Source organism: Artibeus jamaicensis, unplaced genomic scaffold, assembly GCF_021234435.1.
Source record: "Artibeus jamaicensis isolate MK-2021 breed Jamaican fruit bat unplaced genomic scaffold, CSHL_Jam_final contig_2790, whole genome shotgun sequence".
Taxonomy (NCBI): domain Eukaryota; kingdom Metazoa; phylum Chordata; class Mammalia; order Chiroptera; family Phyllostomidae; genus Artibeus; species Artibeus jamaicensis.
Window position 1 is genome coordinate 3,839,337 of NW_026521616.1, and position 15,694 is coordinate 3,855,030.

The 15,694-nt window shown below is 39.8% G+C and overlaps 1 protein-coding gene across 1 annotated transcript in view; it reads right to left on the minus strand.

Annotated features, from left to right (window-relative positions):
• SMG6 (SMG6 nonsense mediated mRNA decay factor) overlaps window positions 1–15,694 on the minus strand; it is a 237,378-nt gene that overhangs the window by 149,047 nt on the left and 72,637 nt on the right. The gene's annotated exons all lie outside the window — the stretch shown is intronic.

Below are 15,694 nucleotides of genomic sequence, written 5' to 3' on the forward strand. Positions count from 1 at the left end.
CCTTCCTACCCGTCCCACTCTATCCTTCCATCCAATCCAAGCCCCCAAAGAGGAAAAACAAACAAAACAACAACAACAAATGCATGCAATTGCACAAGAGATGTATCATGAAGGCCAGGCTGACTGCAACAACCTCTGGGCTGTGCCCTGTACCTCATCCCAGAACACTGATTACAAAGCTGGAAACGTTACTCACATGCTGAGCCAGTCAGCTCCTCATCTAGGACTGGTGCTGAGAAGTCTGACTAGGAACCAGCAGTCAACTCTGACACACTCATTTATAATAAAAGATGTGTATTAAACAAACTAGTCCAACCTTAGACAAAAAGTAAGAAGAAAACATGACTGTCATTCTTCATTGTCCACAAAAAACCCTCCTAGGCAAATCCCATGCATCTCTTGGACTTTGATAAACCGTATTTCTCCTCCAGAGAACACCACTGCCAAAGAGTCTCTTTTTTAAAGAACCCTGATAAGAAACCCTGCTATGGCAGGTGAGTTAAACCTGTGGCAGACATCCCTTTTGGGGATGACTGGACTGGAACATGGTATTTCACTGAGGTAGCGAGGTCTGCAGTTGCTCTCTGCATGCCACATGTTTAGCCCTAAAGAACTGAGGAATGCTCTCAACGGGAAAAACACAGCAGCAAATGCTGTGATACCAAAGCCACAATTCCATGGGCCCCTGGAGCCTCTAAAACTAAGCTGCCAGCTAGGGAGCTAACACTAGCTTTGGATAAAATGCAGCTCTGGTAGAGTAATTAATTTTTTTCTTAACTGGGATTACATTAATTTTCAAGGACTAATGGAGTCCAGCTGTAATGAGAAGAGCGGCTGCTGATGCACAAAGGCACTTGTGCGTACGTTATAAACACACACACATACACACACACAGACCTATAAAAAGGATCCACTATAACAGGATATTTTTAGTTTCTACAATGCTGCACTAAAAATACAGCCCCGGCTGATACATCATGGCAGAACTATTTTCTCTGTCCCTTCAGGAATAGTTTAAAACATTTATTTTTGTTTCCTTTTGTGATGGTCAGAGTAAAGAGAGAAAATAGCAACTCATTGATAAGAGGAAACGAGAGAGACATGAAAAATTGAAAACTACCTAAAAACTCATGGAGAGGTTTATTTTATTAGTTCTTAATAAATATCTTGCAGATTTCCTCAGGAAATACACCAGATCACATGTAAAATAGTTTGATACTGATGTCAACTGCATCAACATATGAAGTCTATTAGGGTGAAGCCGCAGCAGGGTGATCAGTGTGCTGAAAAACTCCACAGTACTTGGGGGGGGGGGGATCTCACGGCCTTCCAAATTCTTCGAGAGGTAAAAAAGTCAGCCAAGACGCAGAGAGAGAAGGGAAAAAAAAAGATCCCACATCCTGCTTTCAGCTGCCAGCAATGTGAAGTGCCCAGAGATTAATTCTACGTCTGGCCTGGAAATGTGACTTTAAAGCATGAGGGAGGGGAATTGTTGGGGAGGGGGGTGTTGAGGAGGAAAGAGGAAAGAGAAGGGCAGGCTAACTGAGGCTGGCAGCAGGCCACCAACCCCCTCCTAGGCCATGTTTCAATGTAGACAGAAGTAAACCCCAATAGACAGCAGCGCCTCAGCCTGCCAGGGCCTTACACCAGCTGTAGCGCATCTCGCTCTCTCCACTCAGCCCCAAGTGCAGATGTTCCCTACAGCATCACTTCCGCTACACTTTCTTTTAAAGAAATAGCACACATGTGTGGAAGCCTTTCCACCACTTCCCAAAAGAACTTTCTTTTCTTTGCCTTTAAGGACCTCAAACAAGGGTGAAACTTGGACAGCAGGTACCATAATGGCTCAGTGAGCTGTCCCAATCTCCCTTGGAAAGGACTGTGCATGGGCTGAAGATCATTAGTTAATAGAAATTTCTTTATAAGTTTGCCTTCCTATTGCTTCAGAGGAATAAAGAGGGCACCATAGTTTGGGGCTAAAAATAAAATGAGGGAAAGTATGTCTAAGATTTTAAGATTTTATTTATTTTTAGAGAGAGGAAATGGGAGAGAGAAAAAGAGGGATGGAAACATTGATCAGTTGCCTCTCGCATGCCAGCCACCATCTATCTAGGCACATGCCCTGACCGGGAATCAAACCTGCAACCTTTTGGAGTACAGGCTGACACCCACCCACAGAGCTACACCAGTCAGGGTGGTATGTCTAAGATTTTAATTCTGGTTTCTCAAAGTGATCTACTATTGCATTACCATCTCAAAGGCATTCTTCCCCCCCCCAATATATTTTATTGATTATGTTATTACAGTTGTCCTATTTCCCCCCTTCATTCCCCTCCACCCTGCATCTCCTCTCCCTCCCACATTCCCCCCCTTTAGTTCATGCCCATGTGTCTTAAGTTCTTTAGCTTTTACATTTCCCATACCTATTCTTGCCCTCCCCCTATTTTCTGCCTGCCATCTATGCTACTTATTCTCTGTACCTTCCCCCCCTTTCCTCCTCCCACTCCCCTGTTGCTAACCCTCCATGTGATCTCCATTTCTGTTGTTCTGTTCCTGTTCTAATTGTTTCCTTTGTTTTTATTTTAGGGGTGGTTAGTAATTGTGAGTCTGCTGTCATTTTAGTATACATGTTTTTTATCTTCTTTTCCTTAGATTAAGTCTCTTTAACATTTCATAAAATAAAGGGCTTGGTGATGATGCTCAAAGGCATTCTAATGGCTTTATTATCATGGAGCTTACATAAGGCAGCCTTAAAAGAATTTTTAAAAAACACATGAACATTTTACTGAGCACAATTACTTAGCTGCAATAAAGACATTAATTTTTAAAGAACTTAACAGTTTGTTTCTTATATATCTAAACTCATTTTATACAATTCCAGATCCTGATGAGTTAATCAACCATTGTTAATTAGTACCTAATTTTGAAGTCAGCCTTGAACACTATTAAAGATTTGATAAAATATCATAGTTCAGGGATCTATGCATTTTATGAAGCTAAAATAATGGCATTTTTTTTAGAGTAGCTGAATATTCTTTAATAGTCTATCAGGTTGTTGGTTCTTCTGGAATGAAAGAAGATAATTAGAAGAATTGGTAATGTCAAAAGAAAACAAAACAGTTATTAAACTCTCAGAACTAAACTTGGTTTGTTTGAAATTCAAGTTCAAGAGAGGAAATACAATCTTCCCTTAAGGAAAGAAAAATATTGGTGATCAGTAGCAAATACACTATGGTGAGAAAATTTAATTCAACACTTATTTATTAAATATCTTTTATGCACAAGACACTAGATGTAGAAACAGATTAAGAAGTGCTTTGTAATTTGTATGCTACAGCAAATAACAGAACCAGAATTAGAACCTAGTTTTAACTAACTTCGAATATTTTTTGTCATTATGATTCCTAAAAATACATTTATTACAAAAATATTGTGATCATTACAGAAAATCACAAAAATACAGAGAAACAAAAGAAGAAAAATTTAAAACACCACAATAATTCCACAATCCTAGGGAATCATGATTGTTTTGATAGTATCTATCAGTCTTTCTATGAATGTATGTAGAATATGTATTATTTTAGAAAAAGGTGATCAATTGTAGAGTTCTAACTATGGGACCTCATGGCCTGCAGAGAAAGGGAAGACCATATTTTTGGCATGAATCCCATCCCAAGAGTCAATCATTTAGAAAACAGAAACATTATGACTTGACTCCCCATACTAGGCAGCATATATTCATTTCATCCCTATACTGCTCTCTAAGTTCCTTAAAGCGAAAGATTTCAAAGATATCTTATTATATTCTGGCCTCCAGCACATCCCCGAGTCCAAGATAGTCAGGCGCGGTGACTCACACAGTAGGAATGCTGCCCTCAGTACACTTTTCACTGTGTTTCCAAAGCCTGGACTAATCAATGAGGGCCATCAGAAATTATGGGAAATACCCGAATCCAAATGTTTCTGGCTGAGCCCTGGCTGGTATGGCTCAGTGGGTTCAGCACTGGCCTGCAAACTGAAAGGGTGCCAGTTCAATTCCAAGTCTGGGCACATGCCTGGATTGTGGGCCAGGTTCCCAGTTGGGGGCATGAGAGAGGCAACAGATCAACGTTTCTGTCTCACACATCAATGTTGCTCTCCCTCTTTTCCCTCCCTTCCCCACTCTCTAAAAAATAAATAAAATCTTCAAGTGTCTCTAATTGAGTATGGTCTCATGCACTGGTGGCTCACAGGCCCTCCACAGACACCACCTTACTCCCTGGCTATTCAGCTCAATAGATGCTTTACTCCAAGAGCTTTTACTCCAAAATAATGTACTTTCTCAGTAATATTCTGTTATGCACAGACAGTTCATTCATTAGTGAAAAGTAGGATAGCCAGAAAAGGCAACCATGCTCCTTCCTCCCTGAAACAGCAGGACAACTGGATTGCTCATCTACATACCCGTGCTAGCTTTCCAACCTTGCACTATTCCCAGCTGGCAAGTTTTCACCTGAAGCAAGATGAGGTGACAGGTCTGACCCTAACAATGGAGTTCATGATGACCCCAACCTTACCTCACTCAACATAATGTATAAAAATGGGCTGATCTGTTGGTTGGGAACTTTTGTATATCTGATATAAAAGATCAACTCTCACAACATGCCACTGCATTAATTAGGCCTGTAAGAGCAGTTCCTCGAATCTCTTACATAACAAATGGTGTTGGAATTCCCTCCAACTCATGAGAACGAAGATATATATGCAGAGCTAGTTAAAAATTTCTCCAGTGGAAAGACCGTTTCAAACTTAAGAGCAATGGAATAAATCAAAAAGGGAAAAGATGACATTTTTAACTATTTAAAAACTTTTCTATATAAAAAACATGAACATAATTAAAATCAAATACAATTAAGAAGATTATCACTGAATACAGAAAAGACTACATTTACTATCTATAAAGCTCAAATAAATTGATACAAAATATACTAAGCTGGATAGAAAAATGAGCAGAGGACAAGACTACCAAGAACTATAAATGGTTAAAAAAACATAGGAAAAAACTGTCCATGATCAGCATGGATCAGCTGATCAATATACAAAGAAATAAAATTTAAAACAAGATAGGCTGGAAGACAGCTTAGCAGTTTCTTACAAAACTAAACATAGCCTTACCACATGATTTGGCAATCGCAATCCTTGTCATTTACCCAAATACGTTAAAAACTTTTTTGTCTACACAAAAGCCTGTACATAGACATTCATAGCAGCTTTACGCATAATTGCAAAAACTTAGAAGCAACCAAGATATCCTTTGGTAGATTAACAAATAAACTAATATATTCAGACAACAAGACATTATTCAGCACTAAAAAGAAATGACCTATCGAGCCATGAAAAGACATGGAGGAATCTTAAATGCATATTACTATGTGAAAGAAGCCAATCAGGATTCCAACTTTGTGACATCCTGGAAAAGGCACAACTATGGAGAGAGTAAAAGGATCAGCGATTGCCAGAGGTCAGGGCAAGGAAGGAATGAACAGGCAGAGCACAGAGGATTTTTAGGGCAATGAAACTATTTGTATGATATTATGGTGGTAGATACATGTCATTATATATTTATTTGTCAAAACCCACAGAATTCACAACACCAAACTCAATGTAAACTGTGAACTTTAGATGATGATGATCTGTCGATACAGGTTCATCAATTCTCTCAAATGTACCACTCTGGTTCTGGATATTGATAGCAGGGGAGGTAGTGCATGTTTGGGGCAAGAGATATATGGCAACTATGTACTTTCTACTCAATTTTGCTTTGAACCTAAAACTTCTCAAAAATAAAATCCATTAAAAAAGATAGGTATTCATCTATCATTTATTCAACAAATATATGAATGTAGTCATTGTGCCAAAGACTGTAAAACATAAAAAACACTCAATGCTAGTAAGAGGTGGTAGCTTCGCATTCTCAAGCACTGCTATAAGAGTGGAAGATGGCACAATTTTGCACGAAAGTAATCCAGCAGCACATATCAAAAGCTTTAAGACTTCAAATCCTTTAGCCCTAAAACTGAGCTTCTAAAAATGTATTCTAATAAACAATATATAATGCAAACAAAGGTTTTATGTACAAAGATGCTAATTATAGCATTATTTATAACACTAGAAAAGTGGCGGGGGGAATGCCCCCCCCCAAAAGGTAATGACTAAATGTCAAATATTCATATGAAAACATTATTCAACCATTAAACAAGTTTACTCCCAGGCTGGTGTGGCTCCGTGGATTGAGCGTGGGCCTGAAAACCAAAGGGTCACCAGCTCAATTCCCAGTCAGGGCACATGCCTGGGTTACAGGCCAGGTCCCCAGCAGGGGGCGCATGAGAGGCAACCACACCCTACTGTTTCTCCCCCTTTTCTTCCCTTCCCCCCTCTCTAAAAATAAATAAAATCTTCAAAAAAAAAAAAAAGAAGTTTACAAAAAAAATTTTATAACTGAGTACATATAATAGGTTAAAGCAGTTCAATCAAACATTTTCAGTAACCTTTCCACGGTGTAGAAGAACTTGAAAATTCATACATAGATGTAGAAGAAACATCACTGCTAGGAAGTTGGTTTACAGGTGTTTCCTCCTTCTTTCTTATTTTTTTAGTACACTCAACAAAACCCAAAATGTTAAATCTTTTTTTAATGAGATATATAATTTTTTAAGTTTTCTTTTTCTTTTTATTTATTGATTCTAGAGAGAGGAAGTAAAGGGGGTAGGGTGGGGGAAAGAAACATCCATCTGCTGCTCCACCCACCAAGCATTCCCTGGGTAACTCTTATATATACCCTGACTGGGGACTGAACCTATAACCTTAGTATATCGAGACAATGCTCTAACCAACTGAGATATCCAGCCAGAGTAAAATCTTTAGTTTTCATAAACAAAACAATTACTCCAGTATGGTGACAGTAAAAATATGGTAAATAAGCAGAGAAGGAGAAATAAAAGAATATTTATGGGAAGGAAGAAAGGACAGAGAATAAATGATGAAAGATTTAGGAGACCAGAAAAAAAACAGAATTTAGGCTGTTCTCCAAAAAATTTTGCTTTTCCAGAGCCCCAAAGACACTGGCTCCAGAATTAACACTCAATACCAAGGCATTGCGTATAAATTAAAATACTAAATGTATTTTAATTTAACACCAGGATGGAAAACAGGCATTTGGATATTACATTTTCAGAAATGTCACTTTAACAAAAAACAAGGAAAGACAGTAAGATTATGAACAATGACCAAGAAAACAGATACCCCTAGCCTTACCATTCAATTTTCATTGCCCAGACTGATTTGTTTGAACACAATTCAAAACATATAGAAAACTTGCAGCACACTAGACACTGTTCTAGATGCTCACAATACATCAGCAAATAAAATAGGTCAAGGATCCCTATCTGCAGTGAGCTTACATTCTTGCAGAGTAGTAGGGGAAAATAAATAATAAACATTTACACAGAAAATAAGTGTCAAAAAAAAAAAGAAAGAAAGAAAGAAAGAGCAGGAGAGGGGAGATCCCAACCAAGTACAGGGTGGGAATGCCGCAGTGTTAACAGGATCATCAGGGAAGGACTCATGAAAAGTAACATTTAAGCAAAGAGATGAGGTATTTGCCCTGCAGATAGCTGAAGGCAGAGAATTCCATGTAGAGAAAACTGCTAATGCAAAGGTCCAAACACAGAAGAATTCCTGGCTTATCAAAAGGCCTGCAGGAAGGCCAATGTGCCTGAAGCAAAGTAAAGTAAGCCAGGGGGAAAAGAGTAGTGAAGAGGTCAGAGAAAGGCAATGTGGGATGGGGAGGCTGGGGAGTTTCCATATAAAAAGGACTTGTAAAGACTATAGTTTTTACTCTAAGAGAAATGGGAAGCCAGTTGAGGATTCTGAGCAGATTGACATGATCCGATACTTTAAAAAAAATCAAGGCTGTATAGAGCATGTATATGTGTTTGTGTGTCTGTGTGTTAGGAGGTGGGGGCAGGGGAAGACAGGTAACAAAGAGATTACTTAAAAGTTTCAAGTATTTCTGGACTTTCTCTTCATGTTTTAAAAGCAGTTTTATTTGCAAGAGGTATTCAGGCAATGTTTGCAAACACTGTTTTCTCTCCCAATGTGGAATCTTCAAGAATGTGTCAACAGCCTGCAACTGTGTCCTTAGCAGGCATCTCAAAACGATGATTACCAAACATTTCTCTCTTCTCATTGCCCTGACATGAGTTCTGGGCATCACCCTCTCTCAGGGGAGAGGTAAAAGGAGGTTATTCAGAACAAGCAATGATAACAGGATGACGTCACAGGTGTGCCTCAAAGAAGCCTCCAGTGAGTTCACTCTGCAGTGATTTACTCTACCCTGCCAACGCCAGCTGGAGAAGAGATGAAGAAAGCTGACACAGCCTTAAGCCCTGGGCAGGCATTATAAGATCTTTCTCCCTCCAGTCCCTTACCAGTCCCGGCCCCCGCCCTTCAACCACTAATCCTTGCTTCAGAAGCCAAAGTGTGAACAGCACGTGTCTGGATTTCAGAAACCTGCCCAGCAGTTGGAAATTCCCTGCAGCGTGTCAATTGCTACATCTGCTGTTGGCACTAGGGGCAAGGGATCACATGGGCATTTTCTGAAGTAAGCCTGAAGATGGGAGTCTGATCTTTGAAGAAGGGACTAAAGAAGTAAAAAAAAAAAAGACAATCTGTCTTCTAAAAAGAAAACGGAGACATACGAGCAAACCAAACAGCTCTAAGCTTAGAACAGCAGTAGTCAAAAACAAAAGCACAGAGCACCCTGACTAATGGAAAGGATTTTACGGGCCAACAGGGTTCACCAGATATGTAATGTAATGTGACTGAAACTAGAGAGCACTCTTTTCCAGATTTCCAGCTCATATGCTCTTAGTAAGAAATGGCTTCTATCATTCCAGCTGCAGGCCTCTCTCTCCTTTCTTCCCACCCAAATAGTCCTCTAAGTAGTCTATACCTTGAAAACCTCTTGGAAAAATGTAAAAATATGAGCCCAGTAACACCAACTGCCATAAAACTAGGAGCTGAAAAGGAGCTATTCTTTGGAAGAGAAGCCTTTCTGCCCTTGCCACCCTACACAGAGGTGCCCCAGTCACACTGCTCACAGGCAAAGCTAAAAGAATACTAGAGTCTGATGGTAAAAAAGGGAAAAGGAATCATACTATTTCCTCTAGTAAAAAGGCAGGTAGACTAGGTGCCTAGAATTATTCTCCCAAATAATTACCCCCAAAGTATTTTTTAAATCTTTTTAGAAAGCACTGATGAATTAGTAAATGGAAAAGAAATCCTTTGATCAGGGACTGAATAAAGACAAGGAACTAGAGATGTAAGTGTGGCATGTAGCCAGGTTTCACCCTAAGAACATTTGCTACCTGATGAACTTGAGCTTCAGTTTCCAAGCTTCATGGGTAACCTATTTCACTCAGCATAATGCTTCCCAGTTCCATCCATGTTGTTGCAAAGGGTAGTAGCTCCTTCTTTCTCTCTGCTGCATAGAATTCCATTGTGTATATGTACCACAAGTTTTTGATCCATTCATTTACTGACGGGCACCTAGGCTGCTTCCAGCTCTTGGCTATTGTAAATTGTGCTGCTATGAACATTGTGGTGCATAGGTTCTTTGAAATTGATGTTTCATGATTCTTAGGATATAATCCTAGCAGTGGAATTGCTGGGTCAAAAGGCAGGTCAATTTTTATTTTTCTGAGAAAATTCCATACCGTTTTCCACAGTGGTTGTACCAGTCTGCAATCCCACCAACAGTGAAGTAAGCCTTTTCTCCACAACCTCTCCTACACTTGTTCTTTGTTGCTTTGTTTATGATAGCCATCCTGACCGCTGCAAAGTGGTATCTCATTGTGGTTTTAATTTGCATCTCTCTGATAGCTAACAATATTGAGCATCTCTTCATGTGTCTCTGGATGTTCTGTATGTCCTCCTTGGAGAAGTGTCTGTTCAAGTCCTTTTCTCATTTTTTAACTGGGTTGGTTGTCTTCTTAGAGTAGAGTCATGTAAGTTCTTTGTATATTTTGGAGATTAAACCTTTGTCTGAGGTATCATTGGCAAATATGTTTTTCCATACAGTTGTCTTTTTAATTCAATACTGTTTTCTTTAGCCACACAGAAGCTTTTTATTTTTATGAGATCCCATTTGTTTATTCTTTCCTTTACAGTCCTTGCTCTAGGGGACATATCAGTAAAAATGTTGCTGCGTGAAATATCTGAGATGTTCTTGCCAATGTTCTCCTCTAGGACTTTAATGGTGTCACAGCTTATATTTAAGTCTTTTATCCACCTTGAATTTATTTTGGTACATGGTGTAAGTTGGTGCTGAAGTTTCATTTTTTTGCACATAGCTGTCCAGTTCTCCCAACACCAGTTGTTGAAGAGGCTATCTTTACTCCATTTTATGTTACTGCCCCCTTTGTCAAATATTAATTGACTGTAGAGAGTTGGGTTTATTTCTGGGCTCTCCGTTCTAACCCATTGGTCTATGTGCCTGTTTTTATGCCAGTACCAGGCTGTTTTGATTACAGTGGCCTTGTAATACAGTTTGATATCAGGTATTGTGATCCCTCCTACTTTGTTCTTTCTCAAAAGTGCAGCTGCTATTCAGGGTCGTTTATGGTTCCATATATATTTTTGCAGTGTTTGTTCTATGTCTGTGAAATATGCCATTGGTACTTTAATAGGTATTGCATTGAATCTGTATATTGTTTTGGGTAGTATGGACATTTTGATGATGTTAATTCTTCCAATCCATGAACACGGTATATGTTTCCATTTGTCTTCCTTGATTTCTTCAGGGCTGTGTACTTTTCTGCATACAGGTTTTTTACCTCCTTAGTTAAGTTTATTCCCAAATACTTTATTTTTCTTTTTGCTATATCGAATGGGATTTTTTCCTTGATTTCTGCTTCTGCTGATTCATTGTTAGTATACAAAAATGCCTTTGATTTCCGCATATTGACTTTGTAACCCGCTGTTTTGCCAAATTCATTAATTAATTTGAGCAGTTTTTGGGTAGAGTCTATAGGATTTTCCATGTACACTATCATGTCATCTGCAAACAGTGACAGTTTTGCTTCCTCCTTTCCTATTTAGATGCCTTTTATTTCCTTTTCTTGCCTTATCGTTGTGGCTAAAACTTCCAATACTATATTGAATAGAAGTGGTGAAAGTGGACATCCTTGTCTTGTTTCTGATCTTAGTGGAAAAGCTATTAGTTTTTGCCCATTAAGTATGACATTGGCTGTAGGTCTCTCATATACGGCCTTTATTATATTGAGGAATGTTCCCTTTATTCCCACTTTGCTGAGTGGTTTTTTTAAAATTTTTTTTATTGATAATGCTGTTACAGTTGTTCTATTCCCCCTTTATTCCCCTTCACCCTACCCCTCATCCCCACCATTACCCCCCCTTTAGTTTATGACCATGTGTCTCAAGTCCTTTAGATTCTATATTTCCCATGCTATTCTTGCCCCCTCCATCCATTTTCTATCTACTGTCTATGCTACTTATTTTCTGTACCTTCTCCCCCCTTCTCCTCCTCCCACTCCCCTGTTGCTAACCCTCCTTGAGATCTTCATTTCTATGTTTCCACTCCTGATCTAACTGTCCTTTTAGTTTGCTTTCGTTTTAGGTGTGGTTGTTAATAACTGTGAGTTTGCTGTCCTTTCACTGTTCATGTTTCTTTAACTTCTTTTTCTTAGATAAGTCCCTTTAGCATTTCATATAATAAGGGCTTGGTGATAATGAACTCCTTGAATTTGATCTTATCTGAGAAGCACTTTATCTGTCCTTCCATTCTAAATGAAAGTTTTGCTGGATAGAGCAATCTTGGTTGTAGGTCTTTAGATTTCACGATTTGGAATACCTCTTTCCAGCCCCTTCTTGCCTGTAAGGTCTCTTTGGAGAAATCCGCTGACAGTCTGATGGGGACTCCTTTATAGGTGACTGTCCCCTTAGCTCTTGCTGCTTCTAGGATTCTCTTCTTCATTTTAATTTTGGCTAATGTAATTACGATGTGCCTTGGTGTGTTCCTTCTTGGGTCCAACTTCTTTGGTACTCTCTGAGCTTCCTGGATTTCCTGGAAGTCTATTTCCTTTGCCAGATTGGGGAAATTCTCCTTTATTATTTGTTCAAATAAGTTTTCCACTGGTGGCTGTGCCTTTCCCCCTTCTGGTACCCCTATAATTCGGATGTTGGAACGTTTAAAGATGTCCTGGAGGTTCCTAAGACTCTCCTCATTTCTTTGAATTCTTGCTTCTTGACTCTTTTCTGTTTGGCCATTATTTTCTTTCTTCTGTTCCACTCCATTGATTTGAGTCCCAGTTTCCTTTTCATTGCTATTGGTGTCCTGTGCAATTCCATTCATTTCAATTAGTTTCGCCTTCATATATTTGTCTAATTTGTCGGTATAATCAACCAGTTCTGTGAGGATCCTGATCACCAATGTTTTAAACTGTGCGTCTGTGAGTTTTGCTATTTCTTCATCGCTTAGATCTATTGGCTCTGGGGCTCGGAGATCCTCCTGCACCATTCTTTTTCTGTTCGGGCCCTTTAAGTGTGAGAAGCGGCGGCTTGGATTCCCAGGTCGCTGGGTTGTGACGCTAGATGTGGGGGCGTGGCCAGAGCGGGGAAATGGCGACCCCCTCTGCCGCTTCTCACAGCTGGGTGCGGAGGAGCAGTGCCGTAGGTGGTTCACCTGGGCCGGGCCACTCAGAGTCGCTGGGTTATGACGCTGTATGTGGAGGTGGGGTCAGAGCAGGGAAATGGCGGCACCCTCCACTGCCGCTTGCCGTGGGGACCTGCCGCCCAGTCCAACCGCCCACTCCCTTGCCTGTCCACCCGCGCACAAATGCGCGACCTCAGTCAACACGCAGCCCCACTGCCCCGCGGTCGCTCGCCTGGTCGCTCGCTCCGTCGCTCACTAGGTCCGACCCTGCGCCTGGATTCCGCGGACCTGAGTCCGTCTGGCCGAGTCCTCCTGTGCAACCCTGCTCCGCCAGCCGCTGGTTTCGCCCCTTACCGGTCAGGCTGAAGAATTTGTTGTTAACGGACTTCTGAAAAGTTCAATTTTCCATGTTCTGGCTGTGTTTTCTGTTGCTAATATATAGTTGTCTCTAATCTTGGTTGTGTGAGAAGGCACGGCACATCCACCTATGCCTCCATCTTGGCGGAAGTCCTGCTGAGTGTTTTTATCATAAATGGGTGTTGTACCTTATCAAAAGCTTTTTCCACATCTATTGACATGATCATGTGGTTTTTGTCTTTGCTTTTGTTTATGTGATGTATTACGTTTACTGATTTGCGAATATCGAACCATCCTTGCATTCCTGGGATGAATCCCACTTGGTCATGGTGTATGATCTTTTTGATATATTGTTGGATGCGATTCACCAATATTTTGTTGAGGATTTTAGCATCTATGTTCATCAGCGATACTGACCTGAAGTTTTCTTTCTTCGTTGTGTCTCTATCTGGTTTTGGAATTAGGATGATGCTGGCTTCATAAAAAAAATTTGGGAGTTTTCCATCCTTCTAGATTTTTTGGAATAGTCTGTGGAGAATAGGGGTTAGCTTTTCCTTAAATGCTTTGTAGAATTTTCCTGTGAAATCATCTGGTCCAGGGTTTTTGTGCAATGGGAGTTTTTTGATTACTGCTTCAATTTCTTTTGCTGTTATTGGTGTGTTTAGATTTTCTGCTTCTTTTTCATTGAGTTTTGGAAGACTGTATTTTTCTAGAAATGTGTCCATTTCCCCTAGGTTTTCAAATTTCTTGGCATACAGTTCTTCATAGTAATTTCTTACAATCCCTTCTATTTCTGTGGTATCAAATGTAATCTCTCCTCTTTTGTTTCTGATTGTGTTTATTTGTGTCTTCTCTCTTCTTTTCTTGATGAGCCTACTTAAAGGCTTGTCTATTTTGTTTATCTTCTCAAAGAACCAACTCCTGGATTCATTGATCCGTAGAATTGTGCTTTTAGTTTCTATGTCATTTAATTCTGCCCTAATCTTGGTTATTTCCTTCCTTCTGCTTGCTCTGGGCTGTCTTTGTTGTTGTTCCCCGAGTTCTTGCGGGCGTAGGGTTAGGGTATTTGTTTGAAATGTTTCTATCTTCTTTAGGTAGGCCTGTATTGCTATGATCTTCCCTCTCAGGACTGCCTTCGCTGTGTCCCATAAGTTTTGGGTTGTTGTGAGTTCCTTTTTATTTGTTTCCAGAAACGTTTTGATTTCTTCCCTAATTTCATTCTTGACCCATTTGTTGTTTAATAGCATACCATTCAGTCTCCATGACTTTGGGTGCTTTGGGTTTTTTTCTTTGGGGTTGGTTTCCAATTTCAGTCCCTTGTGGTCAGAGAAGATGCTTGGTATAATTTCAATTTTCTTGAATTTTTTGAGGCTCGTTTTGTGTCCTATCACGTGGTCTGTCTTTGAAAATGTTCCATGTGCATCTGATAAGAATGTGTATTTAGCTTCTTTGGGATGAAGGGCTCTATATATATCAGTTAAGTCCATTTCATCTAGGGTGTTGTTTAATGCTGCAATATCCTTGTTGATATTTTGTTTGGAAGATCTGTCCATTTTTGATAGTGGGGTGTTAAAATCCCCTACTATAACTGTATTGCTGTCAGTATCTTTCTTGAAGTCCTCCAAGATTTTCTTTATATATTTGGGTGCCCCTATGTTTGGTGCATATATGTTTACGATGTTAATATCTTCTTGGTGGATTCTTCCCTTGAGTATAATGAAGTGACCTTCTGGGTCTCTCTTTATGGTCCTTTTTCGAAGTCTATTTTGTCCGATATGAGAATTGCTACCCCAGCTTTTTTTTCCTTGTCCGTTTGCTGGGAAAACTTGTTTCCAGCCTTTCACTTTTAGTCTGTGATGGTCTTTTGTCCTGAGGTGGGTCTCTTGTAGGCAGCATATGTGTGGGTCATGCTTTCTTATCCATGTAGCTATTCTGTGTCTTTTGATTGGAGCATTTAATCCACTTACGTTTAAGGTTATTATTGATAGGCACTTATTCATTGCCATTTTTGTACCTGTGTTCCTCTCTGTCTCCCTCTTTTCCTTCCTTCCCTTAAAGCAGTCCTTTTAGTATTTCTTGTAGAGCTGGTTTGGTGGAGGCATATTCTTTTAGACTTCTTTTGTCTTGGAAGCTCTTTATTTGGCCTTCTATCTTGATTGAGAGCCTTGCTGGGTAAAGTAGCCTTGGTTGTAGGCCTCTGTTTCTCATTACTTGGAATATTTCTTGCCATTCTCTTCTTGCTTGGAGTGTTTCCATTGAGAAGTCAGTAGCTAACCTTTTTGGGGCTCCCTTGTATGTTACTTCTTTTTTCTCCCTTGCTGCCTTTAAGATTCTCTCTTTGTCTTGGAATTTTGCCATTTTGATGATGATGTGTCTTGAAGTGGGCCTCCTTGGATTCCTCTTGATGGGGACTCTCTGTGATTCCTGGATTTGTGTGACTTTTTCTCTCATCAAATTAGGGAAATTTTCTGTCACTCTTTCAAATATGTTTTCAATCCCTTGTTCTTCTTCTCCTTCTGGTATTCCTATTATTCGGATATTATTACGTTTCACATTGTCTTGCATTTCTCTTAATCCCTCTTCATTCTTTCTGAGCCTCTTCATTTTCTTGCTCTTTCTGTGAGA